The sequence below is a fragment of the Stomoxys calcitrans genome, chromosome 1, assembly GCF_963082655.1.
Source record: "Stomoxys calcitrans chromosome 1, idStoCalc2.1, whole genome shotgun sequence".
NCBI lineage: Eukaryota > Metazoa > Arthropoda > Insecta > Diptera > Muscidae > Stomoxys > Stomoxys calcitrans.
In genome coordinates, this window is record NC_081552.1 from 21,730,969 (window position 1) to 21,743,931 (window position 12,963).

The following is a 12,963-nucleotide window of genomic DNA, read 5'->3' on the forward strand; positions in this document are numbered from 1 at the left end:
CCCATATTAACCGATCTCCCCGATTTTTATTCTTGAGCCTTAGGGGCTCAGCACTCAATTCTTATTCGAATTGGCTGAAATTTTACACAATATAATTTACTATGGTCTCCCGCATTCAATTATATATAGCTCCAATAGCATAGCAATTATTTTATTTTATCCTTTGTTTGCCTAAAAGAAGATAGCGGGAAAAGAACTTGACAAATGCGATCCATGGCGGAGGGTGTATCAGCACGCTTTTACATTTTTTTTTTTTTTTTTTTTTTGGAAAAACTGTTGTATTTATCTTCGAACAACTTATATTCTATCTTCAAAACATGTTACTTGAAATAAGAAAATATAAAGCGAAACAACACAAACATCTGCCCTGACAACTTCGAACAATTTTACACTTTTTTATTGTAAAACTAAGCTAACAGGGCACACTGCTGCTAAACGAAGTCCCAACTGCTGTACTACAAAAAGAACCATAAATTTTTTTTACCAGGAATTTAAAAAATATTTGTTAACACTCCAAAATGAATGCTGAACTTGAAGGGATATTTACTACGTCCAATCTGAATTTTTTTAAAAAATTTTATAAAAATTTCTTTGGAAATTCCCAGGAGGATTGTTGGCATAAATATATTTTTTTGTGGAATTTTTTACATGAATCCTTTTGTTAATTATTGTTTGTTTCTTATATACGAAAAATTATATTATTTGAAAAATTAATCGGGTATATTCATAAAAAAAAAATAAAAATATTAATTGTAATAAATATATTAAAAAAAATAAATAGAACTTCTAAACAATATAAATATTAAAATAAATATATAGAAAATTATTAAAAAAATCAACAAATTAAATATATTGCATATAGTCATGTCTGTCCGTCCGTCCGTCCGTCTATCTGTCGAAAGCACGCTAACTTTCGAAGGAGTAAAGCTAGCCGCTTGAAATCTTGCACTAAAACTTCTTATTAAAATTTATACGCTACTATAACAAAACTTCATAATCTTATAAGCTGACTGTCTACCTAGGTTCTGTGGAAGTCCTATACTAAAGAGGGGGTATCAAAAACGGGGGTAGCGAAGCGGACCACCGGGATGCTAGTTTTTTTTTAAATTGTTTCCTTATTTTATATTTTTCGATTTTGTTTTTATCTGTTTTATAATTTTTATGTTTCTCTTACACCCGAAAACAAGGCCTGTACTAACTTTCTTTCTTGTGTCGTTTCAGGTGCTTTTTGACTGTTTGGAACATTTTTTAAAAACTTACGTTAACACGTTGTTGATACTTATTAATATTTGTTTAGTTTTATAAAAAAAAAAAATAAATAAATAAATAACGTCACAACATAAACCACCTAGCAGACCTGTAATCAACATAAACACATACATCCCCGACGAAATTTAGGACTGTCTCTCTCGCTCCCACAAACAATACGCCCAACGCCCCAAGTTTTGAAAGAAAGTGCAATTTTTACGTTAACTTTAAGTTAAACTATATGATTTCAATTAACTTTAAGTTAAATTACAACAAACAAAAAATTACAGAACAAAAATAGCCAAAATAGTAAAAAAAAAAAACAAAAAAACGAAAGACATCAACAAAAATAGACATTTTTTTAGTTTAACAAAAAACAAGCAAAAATATAACTAAAAAAAATTTTAAGTTTTATTTCTCAAAATTTAACAAACAAAATTCAAACACAAAATTTGGAAACCAGCAACAACAACCACAAACAAAGCAACAAAAAAAAATAAAACAAACCAACTACAACAACAGCAGCAGTAACAACCAACAAAGAAACAAAAGAAGGACATAAGGAACCCCCAGCAGCAGCAGCAACAACAACAACAACAATAAAACAAATTCAACAATAAACCGTAACAATAACAAAAGCCAAACAACAACAACCAATATAACATATAAATAAAATAAATAACGAAATAATACAACAAGCAAAGCAGAAAAAACAAACCAAACCAAACCAAACCAACACACACACACACATAAAAGCAACCACAACACATAAATTCCCCCCAAAGCAGCAGACAAAAGAAAAAAGTCAAAACAAAACAAATACAACAAATGAAACAAACAACCATAAAACGCAACTAATACTACAGCAACTACAACAAACTACAACAACCATTCAATCAATAAATCACTCGAGAATCCCTTTCAAAGTACAGAAAAAAAAAAACAAAAGAAATACCGATAACAAAGCAGCAATAACTAAATCAACGCCATAACAATTAAATCTTACACTCAACGAAAAAAGAAAAAAAATAGTAAAACCCATTGAAATTCAAAACAACAAGACATTTTCGGCCCCTCAAAAAAAAAAAAAAAAAACAAAAAACAAGTAAGACAAAATTTTATGCAGTAAAATAGTTCAACAATAATACCAAATCAACAAAGCCCCTCAGAAAGAAAAAACCTCTGAAATCTCCCCCGGAAACCGAAAACAGGAAACAATAAAAAACCGTCAAAATTCAAAATAGCCAAAATTTGTTAAATTTTTAAGAGAAACGATACAAAACAAAATCGCCAACAACAATTTAAATTTGCCCTCCCCCGACATCCAGTTAAGGAAACGACAAAATCCCAGTTTTGGTAAAGCTATAGAAAAACTAACAAAATATAATTCATATAATTTTTGTGTTCTAAGTTTGTGATTTCATTTCATGTGAAAAAATGTTTCTTTCAAAAAGTCAAAATCACAGCACAATGTTCTGAACAAACAAAAGAAGAAGAAAAAACACTCGAAAGCGAAAAAAGACATTTTGAAAAAAAAAAAAAAAAAAAAAAAAAAAAAAAAAAAGAGGCAAGTGTAACAAAGCACTGAAGTAAAAGCATACAAAAAGCTACAAAATCTAACATTTTGACAGCAAAAAGTTAAGCAAAACCTTGAATTAGAGGGTAGTGAAAAAATCGCCCCCCCTCCAGCAAACTGAACAAAACAAAAACTTCACCAAATATTCAAGTTTTGGTAAAAGGAAATCTAAAATTAAAATCCTTTCATTAAAAATCTCGGAAATAATTCAAACCATATTTCGAAAGTAAAGCATCCAAATTTGAAAATAAAAACAAAAGCAAAGAACCAAAATCACTTATTGTGTAATTGTGCAAACCACAAAATTTTAATTCCAAAATAAAACGGAAATAAAAAAGAACATTAAAAATTTATATTATTAAAAAAAAAAATAATATTCTAAGGAGTTTATTAAAAAAAAAAAACAAAAAACAACTGGAAAAATTAATGTCTTAAACAACTAAACATTTTACTGCATTAAAAATAAACAAAAACAAAATCTACCAAAGCAAAAACTTAAAACATCTAAAACACTCCATCGCATACTTCCCAAGCAAAAAACTCAAAATTTAGTTTTTTGGCCCACTATCAGTTGCTGTTCAAACAACCTATTAAAAGCCAGCCCATCATCAGTCGAAGCGAAACTTCTTAGCAACAACAAGGATCAGTTCAAGAAAAAGGTGAGTAGAAACCAAATTTTCCTCTAGTTAGTAAATTTCAGAGTTTAACTATTTGTGGCTTACAGCACGTTTACACTGCTGGCGATTTCGTCAGATTCAGATTTTCTTTGGATTTATCGTAGGTTAGGTTCGGTTGAAAAGAGGTTGCATATATTAATCCACCCCATGCCACTATGGACATACACCTAAGCCAGTAATCGGCTTGTTGTGCGCCCTAAAAACTTTATAAACTAAACTCTAAAAAGAAAATTTCAAGTTAGGAATTCCGTGCTACTTACAAAATTCTTAATTGTTTTCAATACCACTCCCCTAAGTTGGTTCATGTCTGATATTGTGTCTCCACCTAAAGTGCCGGTATCTGTTAGACTCGAAAGCCGGGCAATGACATAGGAAATGGTCCAAACACTCATCATATTCCTTACATGCTATCGCTTGTCGCACCGATTTTGCATAAGTAAGCTCATAGTCCTATGTGTCCCGTTTTGATACCAAAAGCTATACTGACCTCCTTCGTACTTTCTTTCAGTAATAGCCTCGTCCTCTCACGATCCGGTTTACCCCATATGATTTTCGCCGTCCTACAGACTGTTTCCACAGTGCTACATGCATATTCGTCGCCCATAGCCTTATCTTGGACTTCGTCGACCCGAAAGGCTTCGGGTTAAACAAGTTTATCGACAGCCTTCACCGCCAAATCGTCTGCCCTTTTATTCCCTTTTACTCCATTATGGCCGGCACCCAAACGATGCGGATTTTGCCATCCTCAGAGAAGGCGTAAATCTCCCTCTTACACTGAAAGACTGTTCGTGACCTTACTGTCCTGATTGGTATTGCCACTCGACGTCCACCACACAACTTCATGGATTCCATGATAGCCCGGATCTCCGCCTGCAGGACCGTATTATGGTCACGGAGTCTAAATCAGATCCCAGTCCCTGGGTTCTCAATGTAGACCCCCAGGCCCACTCAGTCCACTAGCTATGAGCCATCCGTGTAACATGATCTTCCAGATGGCAATACTAGTAGGGTTCCGTCAATCCAAGACTGTGCCGATGGCAGCAGTGTCTCGCACTCGACTTCAAGCTTCATCTCAGGTATCCGATCGGAAAGCTCTTCCCAGGTTTCCTATGGTATGGTATGAGCTGCTCCCATCCTCGATCCAATCTCCCATTGCCTTAAGCCTAATAGCCGCAGTGGCTGCTTCATACTTAATCTATAAGCCAATGGGTCGGATATCTAGAATAGTCTCCATTGCCCTGGTGGGCGTGGTCCTCATCGCTCCGCCTATGTGAGGACAACATGTTCTCTGAACCTGTTGCATGGTTCTTATATTGCACTTTTTCGCCATCCAATCACGCTCCTGTAGGGCCAGTGGACTATCCTCGGATTCGGGACCCATTTCCAGTCTACATAGTGCCCAACATCTATGAGCCCTCTCGGTAAGCTCTTGAATGTGACACTTTCACTTCAGTTTCCTTCCCAAGATCACAGCTACATATGTATTTTACCTTGTCAGATATCGAAATTGTCTTATTGAGGAAACGGGGTGCGTTAAATTGGCCCACCTTCGTCTTCCTCATGAACAGGCAAATTTCAGTCTTCTCGGGGTTAACATTGAGACCTGTGGATCAAGCCCAGTCATAGGCCATATTTAAGACGCCTTCGGTCCTTCTCCATAGCTGGTTCAGATCATTACCCCTTAGAAGTTGTATAACATTATCTGCGTAGCAGACCCGCATATGGTTTATCAGACCTTAGCATCTTTAAGGACCCGGTCTACCCGGTACTGGTCTAAGGATTGGATCAATGTGTCGGTCCGCACATTATTGAACGCCCCCACGATGTCAATGCAAACCGCCAATTAAACGCCCCAACGCCCCTTTTGGCATTGAAGGATTCTTCTATTTCATGCACAACCTAGTTTCAGGGGAGTCTCCACCGACATAGGCATGCTATATTTGGATGTTCTACTCTTTATCATGGTGTCCACAATACCTTCCCCTGTTCGTTGGGCGGAATTTCTGCCTATCCTAGACTTCCCAATCTTGAAAAAAGACAGTTTTGCTCTCGTAGTGGGCCATGCCTTTAGTCTTAGCCAAACTCGTCACGGAGACTTGATCAATGCCAAACACAAGGAGAGTTCCTTCCTCCTCCCTGTGGATTTATTGTAAATCCTCTTATAAATTCGTTAAGCATCTACAACTATTCCATTGGAAAATGCTTCAAAAGTGCCTGTACTAGCTAGCTGTACTGCTGGGTTCCTGAGGAGGACATTACCTATAGACTTGCCAGGTCCCCAAAGCTCCTAACACAACTCACTTTTGCAAATTTCCGCAAAATCGGATAATAAATGTGGCTTTTAAGGCCCTAAGACCCTAAATCGGCGGATCGGTCTATATGGGGGCTATATCAAGATATAGTCCGAACTTAACCTGCGTATGGACAAAAAAAAAAAAAAATCTGTGCAAAATTTCAGCTCAATATCTCTATTTTTATACCCTCCACCATAAGATGGGGGGTATACTAATTTCGTCATTCTGTTTGTAACTACTCGAAATATTCGTCTGAGACCCCATAAAGTATATATATTCTTGATCGTCGTGAAATTTTATGTCGATCTAGCCATGTCCGTCCGTCTGTCCGTCCGTCCGTCTGTCCGTCGAAAGCACGCTAACTTCCGAAGGAGTAAAGCTAGCTGCTTGAAATTTTGCACAAATACTTCTTATTAGTGTAGGTCGGTTGGTATTGTAAATGGGTCATATCGGTCCATGTTTTGATATAGCTGTCATATAAACCGATCTTGGGTCTTGACTTCTTGAGACTCTAGAGTGCGCAATTCTTATCTGATTGGAATGAAATTTTCCACTTCGTGTTTTGTTATGATATCCAACAACTGTGCCAAATATGGTTCAAATCGATTCATAACCTGATATAGCTGTCATATAAACCGATCTTGGGTCTTGACTTCTTAAGCCTCTAGAGGGCGCAATTCTTATCCAATTTGAATGAATTTTGGCACGTAGTATTTTGTTATGATATCCAACAACTGTGCCAAATATGGTTCAAATCGATTCATAACCTGATATAGCTGTCATATAAACCGATCTTGGGTCTTGACTTCTTGAGCCTCTAGAGTGCGCAATTCTTATCCCATTGGAATGAAATTTTGCACGACGTGTTTCGTTATTATATCCAACAACTGTGCCAAGTATGGTTCAAATCGGTCCATAACCTGATATAGCTGCCATATAAACCGATCTGGGATCTTGACTTCTTGAGCTTCTAGAGTGCGCAATTCTTATCCGATTGGAATGAAATTTTGCATGACGCATTTTATTTTTACTTTCAACAACTGTATCAAATAAGGTTCAAATCGGTCAATAACCTGATATAGCTGCCATATAAACCGATCTGGGATCTTGACTTCTTGACCCCTAGAGGTCGCAATTATTATCCGATTTGCCTGAAATTTTGTACGACGGATTCTCTCATGGCCATTAACATACGTGTTTATTATGGTCTGAATCGGTCTATAGCCCGATACAGCTCCCATATAAATCGATCTCTCTATTTAACTTCGTGAGCCCCAATGGGCGCAATTCTTATACGAATTGGCTGAAATTTTACACAGGTCTCCAACATATAATTTAATTGTGGTCCAAACCGGACCATATCTTGATATCGTTCGGGAAAAGAACTCGACAAATGCGATCCATGGTGGAGGGTATATAAGATTCGGCCCGGCCGAACTTAGCACGCTTTTACTTGTTAAAGACTGTAGCGTGATTTCAACAGACAGACGGACGGACATGTCTAGATCGTCTTAGATTTTTACGCTGATCAAGATTATATTGCTTTGCCCAAAAAGTAATTGCGGATTTTTCATATAGTGCCTCAAGACTTTAAGTCTGGAGATCGGTCTATAAAAAATCCTAAACTAAAATCCGATTTTATGAGATCAGTAGGTCAGTTTTATATACAAAGAGTACGAAATCATCAAAAATTTTTTGAAGAATGTTTTTATACCCAAGATATATGCAAAAGTATAAATATCCAGCTTTTGGGTATAAATGGGTAAATACCCGGATATTTACCCAATTTACCGGTCAAATACCTTTTGGGTATTTACCCATCGCCCATCTGTAGTATAGACCAGACAGGAGGGGTTGCATATAGCTTTTTATTGAGTATGGACTGTACTTAAAATAATGCATAATGGAAATATTGGCAATTTTTTGTATATGCACTTATATACATTTTAGGTACATAATTACCCTGGTATATAACGAAAATAATTGAAATTTTTAAAAATATATTGTCATTGTGTATGGGGGAAAAAAGGCGTGATGTGTGGGCCTGGTGTTTATATGTTCAATAAATTGAATTTTGTTTCTTTTTTGTCATTACAAATGTTGATGGAATTTCTGGTGGCTCATTGTAATTGTAACCTACCGAAAAAGTCTGCCAACTGGCAATATGAATCTGCAGCAATTGCACCAAAGGGGCGGAAGGGCTAGGCTGCCAGTCATACTGGAAACGGAAATTAAAAATTCAAATTAAACTCAATGTGATGGGTCTTTTGTTGTTCTTGCTGTAGTTATCATTAATGATGAGCAGTTGTATACACATTTGCACATACTACCAGGCTCAATATATAGGCATGGGCGCCTGTACATAAACACCCCGCACTCACTGCCATCCTTTGCATTGCATCTCAATGCATTTGTCCATGCATGTTGATGAAAAAAAAAAAAAATAAACCCTTCCCCAAAACAAAATTCAGCTAAGCTGCTCAAATGCATCCCCAAATGGCCAAAGTTCGTGGGCATTGTAGTTTCCAACATCAGCCTTCATGTGCAGCTCCATGTATTCATTATTTATGTACATGTGTATATACATGTATGTGTATATATAGCAATTTATGTTAACCCATGTTGGGTGGCAATGGGTGGTTGGGAATTTGTTTTCCCAGCGACATTAACGACCACCGCAGTCTGCATTGCATATCCTTATCATGGATGGGCCCATTGCTGCGCTGCATTCTGCCTGGCTGCCTGCCTAGTTGGGCCAGTCATCCTTTCCAATGCATAAGGATGCATTCCGCACGCTGCAGTTCACACATGCAACACCGGTGGCATCCAATTGTTGGTGAAGTTTTTGTTTTTGTCGCCTTCCGTCATATCTGTTGGACTGGGTGCATTGTTGCCTCGGCTACTGACAGCAAGGACAGAGGGCTTATCAAAAGCGTCCACCCTGTTTTAATTTGTATAGGGTGGTCCAAAGGTCTAGTGGTCGTCATGAAGCTGCAGGAAGGACAGCCGTTCACCAAGAGTGAAAGAGAGTGATAGCTGAGCCCCAGCTGAGGTAATGGTGGCGCTGATAAGGCTCAACATACAAAGCCTTGTCCACATAAGGCTCTTGGTGCTGCGTATTTATTTTAACCAGACACACAATGTATTCTGCGTTTGTTATGTATGTAGGCTGGACTCAGGCTGGCAAGGGGCTTAATGTATATGCTTTCTTCCCAATTTTTTTTTTTTTTGGGAGTTTAATGACTTTTTTTATTCTCTTGCATGGTGGGGAAAGAAGAATTGCTCGATTAATGATGCCCGAAAACGATGGCGGTCATCAACGACAAGCAAACAAAAAAAAAAGAAAAAAAGTAAACCGCATCAAAATTAAGGGCGGCTGGTCTGCCTTGCTCATGACACCGGCCTTTGCCTCCGAATTCCTGACTCCGATAACGTCTGTTGAATTCTTGCAATGCAATTGGTAAAATGTTTAACTGTGTTCCACAGCGAACAAATAGGAAATTAAAAAGTGGTTGGAATTATGGGGATAGCCTAACCCACTGCCACCCATAGCACGCACCAAAACCCAATCATCATCATCATCATCATCAGCACCATCGGCAGCAGCAGCAATTGTAGCTTTGACAACGCAACTGTACTTTTTTATATGAATGGTTTTTCATGTGTGTTTTTTAACAATCGCATTGATAGGCAGAAACACACACATGGATGTTGCACAGATGCGTTCTCCGGGCAGGGGAGGACAAAATCAGGCAATAAACGCACACACATAAAACCCAAACAAATTCGTATGCAGTAGAAAAAAAAAAAACACATCAGACAGATAGCTGACCACCGCCAAGTAGTTGGAGAAAGAGTTAAATGTTTGCCCTAACAGATGTGAACGTATAATTATGTTTATATACATGCATATATCAACTATATAATGACACATACATACGTGTATTCTATGTATTGATAATGACAAACACTTCTGGATAATTTAAGTATAATAGCATGCATTTTTTGTCGCACTTCAATAACAGGTACTGAATTCAGTAAGCGAGTGTACACAGAAAAAATGAAAATCGGTTTTAATCGTGATCCAATTAACATGTTAATTGACACTGCTTCAATCACGAAAATGATCATATCAATCACCGTTTTTAAAGAAACAATTAAAAATTCAATTTCAATTAAAAAAGTTGCATACGCAATTAAAACAAGTAAAAGTGTGCTAAGTTCGGCCGGGCCGAATCTTGGCAACCCACCACCATAGTTTCTAAAGGGCTTAATTTTATTCTACATACCATACCTTGTGTCAAACCAGCAAAAATTAAAGCTTCTAGGAACCGAACAAGGATGATCAAGAGACCGGTTTATATGAGAGCTATATCAGGTTATAGACTGATATGGGCTGTATTTGGCATAGTCATTGGAAGTCAAAGCAAAACACTACCTGCCCAATTTCAGACAAATCGGACAAAAATTGGGGCTTCCAGGTGCTCAAGAAATCAAATCGGGAGATCAGTTTATATGGGAGCTGTATCGGGTTATTGACCGATTTGGACCATACTTGAGGCAGTTCTTGAAAGTCATAACAGAACTTTATATGCTCAATTTCAGCCAAATGGGACAAAAATTGTGGTTTGTAAGGGCTCTAGAATTCAAATCGGGAGATCGGTTTATATGGGAGCTATATCAGGTTACAGACCAATTTAGACCGTACTAGTCACAGCTGTTGGAAGTCATAACAGAACTCTACATGTTCAATTTCAGCCAAATCGTACAAAAATTGCGGCTTGTATGGGCTCAAGAATTCTAATCGGGAGATCAGTTTATATGGCAGCTATATCAGGTTATTGACGGATTTGGACCATACTTGACACAGTTCTTGAAAGTCATAAAAAAGCACTACATGCTTAATTTGAGTCCTATCGGACAAAAATTGCGGCTTGTAAGGGCTCAAGAAATCAAATCAGGAGATCGGTTTATATGAGAGCTACATCAGGTTATAGACCGATTTAGATCGTACTTGGTACAGTTGTTGGAAATAATAACGGAACTCTAAATGCAAAATTTCAGCCAAATGGGACAAAAATTGCGGCTTGTAAGGGCTCAAGAAATCAAATCAGGAGATCGGTTTATATGAGAGCTACATCAGGCTATAGACCGCTTTAGACCGTACTTGGTACAGTTGTTGGAAATAATAACGGAACTCTAGATGCTAAATTTCAGCCAAATCGGACTAAAATTGCGGCTTACAGGGGCCCAAGAAATAAAATCAGGAGATCGGTTTATATGAGAGCTACATCAGGCTATAGACCGTTTTGGACCGTACTTGGAACAGTTGTTGGAAATAATAACGGAACTCTAGATGCAAAATTTCAGCCAAAACGGACTAAAATTGCGGCTTACAGGCGCCCAAGAAATCAAATCAGGAGATCGGTTTATATGAGAGCTACATCAGGCTATAGACCGCTTTAGACCGTGCTTGGTACAGTTGTTGGAAATAATAACGGAACTCTAGATGCAAAATTTCAGCCAAATCAGACTAAAATTGCGGCTTACAGGGGCCCAAGAAATAAAATCAGGAGATCGGTTTATATGGGAAACAGGGACGTAGCCAGGGGGAGGGACGTCACTCGGGCCCGAGCCTTCCCAAAATGAAAAAAAATTTAATTAAACTCATTCTAAACAAAAATTTTATTGACATTTTTATACCCACCACCGAAGGATGGGGGTATATTCATTTTGTCATTCCGTTTGCAACACATCGAAATATCCATTTCCGACCCTATAAAGTATATATATTCTTGATCAGCGTGAAAATCTAAGACGATCTAGACATGTCCGTCCGTCTGTCTGTTGAAATCACGCTACAGCCTTTAAAAATAGAGATATTGAGCTGAAATTTTGCACAGATTCTTTTTTTGTCCATAAGCAGGTTAAGTTCGAAGATGGGCTATTGATATAGCCCCCATATGGACCGATACTCCGATTTAGGGTCTTAGGCCCATAAAAGCCACATTTATTATCCGATTTTATTGAAATTTGCGACAGTGAGTTGCGTTGGGCCCTTCGACATCCTTCGTCAATTTGGCTCAGATCGGTCCAAATTTGGATATAGCTGCCATATAGACCGATCCTAAGATTTATGGTCTTAGGCCCATAAAAGCCACATTTATTATCCGATTTGGATGAAATTTGGCACAGTGAGTTGTGTTAGGCCCTTCGACATTCTTCGTCAATTTGGCCCAGATCGGTTCAAATTTGGATATAGCTGCCATATAGACCGATCCTCCGATTTATGGTCTTAGGCCCATAAAAGCCACATTTGTTATCCGATTTTGCTGAAATTTAGGGCAGTGAGTTGCGTTGAGCCCTTTGACATCCTTAGTCAATTTGGTCCAGATCGGTCCAGATTTGGATATAGCTGCCATATAGACCGATCCTCCGATTTATGGTCTTAGGCCCATAAAAGCCACATTTATTATCCGATTTTGCTGAAATTTGGGACAGTGAGTTGCGTTGAGCCCTTCGACATTCTTCGTCAATTTGGCCCAGATCGGTCCAAATTTGGATATAGCTGCCATATAGACCGATCCTCCAATTTATGGTGTAAGGCCCATAAAAGCCACATTTGTTATCCGATTTTGCTGAAATTTGGGACAGTGATTTGCTTTAGGCCCTTCGGCATCTTTCTTCTATTTGGCCCTGATCGGTTCAGATTTGGATACAGCTGCCATATAGACCGATCTCTCGATTTAAGGTTTTGGGCCCATAAAAGCGCATTTATTGCCCGATGTCGCCGAAATTCGGGACAATGACTTGTGTTGGGCCCTTCGATATTTGTCTCCAATTTGGCTCAGATCGGTCCAGATTTGGATATAGCTGCCATATAGACCGATCCCTCGGTTGAACAATAACATGTACTTATAAGCATTTGGCCTAAATCGGATGATATCTATAGAGCTGCTATGGGGCATAAGGTATGCATTTTTCACTGGATTTTGACGAAATGTGGTTCACATATATACCCGAGGTGGTGGGTATCCAAAGATCGGCCCGGCCGAACTTAACGCCTTCTTACTTGTTTTTTTTTGACATTTAGAAACAAAAAAGTACCAAAAGAAGTACGAAATAGGTGAACTTTGCATAGGGCGAACGGGTAGAGCGAGAACTTCGA

At 38.1% G+C, this 12,963-nt stretch overlaps 1 protein-coding gene across 5 annotated transcripts in view; it reads left to right on the plus strand.

Moving 5' to 3' along the window:
- The first annotated feature begins 1,793 nt into the window (after window positions 1–1,793).
- Window positions 1,794–12,963, plus strand: part of LOC106085041 (endothelial zinc finger protein induced by tumor necrosis factor alpha) — a 165,163-nt gene continuing 153,993 nt past the window's right edge. For all 5 annotated transcript variants that reach the window (XM_059360906.1, XM_059360910.1, XM_059360915.1 and 2 more), the window contains exon 1: window positions 1,794–3,483. The gene's annotated coding sequence lies outside the window, so the exon portion shown is untranslated. The remainder of the gene's footprint in view (window positions 3,484–12,963) is intronic.